Below are 3580 nucleotides of genomic sequence, written 5' to 3'. Positions count from 1 at the left end.
GCTGCGTCAACTAGAGCTGAGCAGCCGGCCGCCCGGGAGTGTGTCCCGGGGGCCCGCGCGAACACGCAAGCGTCCGCTCAATCATTCTGCAAACAGGAGGAGGCTGAGCTCCCCTGCACAATACACCTCGAAACCCTCTCAGGTCCCGGCGGCGCGCAGCGCCGTCCCAAGTACTTGGTCGGGTTCGAGAGAGGCGCAATCGCCCGGAGTTAGGCGAGTAGACGCTTTCGGTGCGACCACCCGTGCTCCCAACTGAGCTTGCCGCTGCCGACAGAGGCCCGGGAGCGTGCTGTCGTGGCATTGCCGGCGGGAGACAACACGCGCCACCTACGGTGACCGGCAGCTCCAACGCCAGCGCCACAGAAGGACAAAAGCCCCACTTGGGTGCCGAAGCGAACTCTCCCAGCACAGCGCACACGCCAACACATCCGCACAGCTGCGATACAAACCACCAGCGAGAACCGCTGGGGCGACCGAGCAGCAGACGGCGTCGCGGCGCCGAGCGCCGGGCGGCGGCGCATCCTCAACGCACACAGTCCTCAATCGGACCAGCACACTGCAGATGTCCACCGCGCTTCGCACCGGGCCCGCGAGGACCTACTTTGGCCGCACGGCGCCGCGCGCAGGGTGCGCCGGCGCGCAGCTGCGACGCCTGCCGCGTCCGTCGGCCGGCGCGCCTGCCACTGGCCGCCCCCACCAGCCGGCTGTAGCGCGTGCGCCCACGCACCGCGCGGCCAGCACGCCGGGAGGCGCCCCCTCACCGGCCGGGGACGGTCCCACCCAGCCACCGCCGCGTATCGCTTCACACCCAGATGCCGTTCAGTTTCGTCGGCATGGTGGGTATCGCTGGAACAACCGGTTAGTACCTCAACCTATCGTCGCCATCACCGATTCACCCCTAGCGAGAACAACCGCACCACAACGGGTTACCATTTCTTCATTTGCGTAACTTCACCAGAAAACGTAGGCGTCCATCGCCATTTGCAACTTCAACCATTATTGCATGCCTGTGTCAGGTGTCACGCCACACTACGTCTGCCCACATACACGCAACAAAATGTGCACGCCTAGACAATACGTGGAAGGTGGCCCCCGTACGTATGCGATGTCCATTGCTCGAACGACTGTCAACCGGCTTCTGTAGCATGTCGCAGATATGGAACGCGCTGCACCATGCCATCACGGTGTGTGAGGAGAGACGACTAGGTCCGAATACATCAACAGACAGCTCATGCTGATCGCCATCCACGGCGTCCGTTCCTCCCACACGTCTCTATGGCGTACCACACTGCAATCCAGCTCTCATAGGGAGACGACACGTAGCTGCGTGCACAATATTTGCACTGTATGGTCCGCCGTTTTTGGGCGCAGTCGTTGTACGGTCACACATGTGCCACGATGTATCATTCAGTACATAAGGACGAATGTGCAGTACAGATTGTGGTTCACGCGTACGACATCAGCGGACAGTTGACACAGGCCGCACCACAACGTAGCCTGCGTACGTCGCATGCGAAGGGCATTGAACATGCAAACTTGTCACCAACCACCTTGCGAAGGCAGGGGGCAAGGTGGGGACGTGGGGAGAGGTGGGGGGGGGGGGGGGGGCGGCATGTACGCCCTGCTGCCATCCACATTACAGTGTACAGCAGGAGCATGTGGAAAGTCAGCAAGACTTGCAAGGTGTTTAACATGAAGCGATACACAGGGGAGCGGGCAGTGCGAGTAGCGAACTATATTGCGAGGGTTGCGGGTGGGCAACACTACACTAATTGAACGAGTCGTATAACAATTACAGAGCAGGTTTAGGCGACAACGTGGGTTACGATAGGCGACAACGTGGGTTACGTTAGGGGACAACGTGGGTTACGTTAGGGGACAACGTGGGTTACGTTAGGGGACAACGTGGGTTACGTTAGGGGACAACGTGGGTTACGTTAGGGGACAACGTGGGTTACGTTAGGGGACAACGTGGGTTACGTTAGGGGACAACGTGGGTTAGGTTAAGGCACAACATGGGTTAGGTTAAGGCACAACATGGGTTAGGTTAAGGCACAACATGGGTTAGGTTAAGGCACAACATGGGTTAGGTTAAGGCACAACATGGGTTAGGTTACGGCACAACATGGGTTAGGTTAAGGCACAACATGGGTTAGGTTAGGGGACAACATGGGTTAGGTTAGGGGACAACATGGGTTAGGTTAAGGCACAACATGGGTTAGGTTAAGGCACAACATGGGTTAGGTTAGGGGACAACATGGGTTAGGTTAGGGCACAACATGGGTTAGGTTAGGGGACAACATGGGTTAGGTTAGGGGACAACATGGGTTAGGTTAGGGGACAACATGGGTTAGGTTAGGGGACAACATGGGTTAGGTTAGGGGACAACATGGGTTAGGTTAGGGGACAACATGGGTTAGGTTAGGGGACAACATGGGTTAGGTTAGGGGACAACATGGGTTAGGTTAAGGCACAACATGGGTTAGGTTAGGGGACAACATGGGTTAGGTTAGGGGACAACATGGGTTAGGTTAGGGGACAACATGGGTTAGGTTAGGGGACAACATGGGTTAGGTTAGGGGACAACATGGGTTAGGTTAAGGCACAACATGGGTTAGGTTAGGGCACAACATGGGTTAGGTTAGGGCACAACATGGGTTAGGTTAGGGCACAACATGGGTTAGGTTAGGGGACAACATGGGTTAGGTTAGGGGACAACATGGGTTAGGTTAGGGGACAACATGGGTTAGGTTAGGGGACAACATGGGTTAGGTTAGGGGACAACATGGGTTAGGTTAGGGGACAACATGGGTTAGGTTAGGGGACAACATGGGTTAGGTTAGGGGACAACATGGGTTAGGTTAGGGGACAACATGGGTTAGGTTAGGGGACAACATGGGTTAGGTTAAGGCACAACATGGGTTAGGTTAAGGCACAACATGGGTTAGGTTAGGGGACAACATGGGTTAGGTTAGGGGACAACATGGGTTAGGTTAGGGGACAACATGGGTTAGGTTAAGGCACAACATGGGTTAGGTTAGGGGACAACATGGGTTAGGTTAAGGCACAACATGGGTTAGGTTAGGGGACAACATGGGTTAGGTTAGGGGACAACATGGGTTAGGTTAAGGCACAACATGGGTTAGGTTAAGGCACAACATGGGTTAGGTTAAGGCACAACATGGGTTAGGTTAGGGGACAACATGGGTTAGGTTAGGGGACAACTTGGGTTAGGTTAGGGGACAACATGGGTTAGGTTAAGGCACAACATGGGTTAGGTTAAGGCACAACATGGGTTAGGTTAGGGGACAACATGGGTTAGGTTAGGGGACAACATGGGTTAGGTTAGGGGACAACATGGGTTAGGTTAAGGCACAACATGGGTTAGGTTAGGGGACAACATGGGTTAGGTTAAGGCACAACATGGGTTAGGTTAGGGGACAACATGGGTTAGGTTAGGGGACAACATGGGTTAGGTTAAGGCACAACATGGGTTAGGTTAAGGCACAACATGGGTTAGGTTAAGGGACAACATGGGTTAGGTTAGGGGACAACTTGGGTTAGGTTAGGGGACAACATG

This window comes from Schistocerca piceifrons, unplaced genomic scaffold, assembly GCF_021461385.2.
Source record: "Schistocerca piceifrons isolate TAMUIC-IGC-003096 unplaced genomic scaffold, iqSchPice1.1 HiC_scaffold_965, whole genome shotgun sequence".
NCBI lineage: Eukaryota > Metazoa > Arthropoda > Insecta > Orthoptera > Acrididae > Schistocerca > Schistocerca piceifrons.
Note: the sequence above shows the minus strand (reverse complement) of the source record.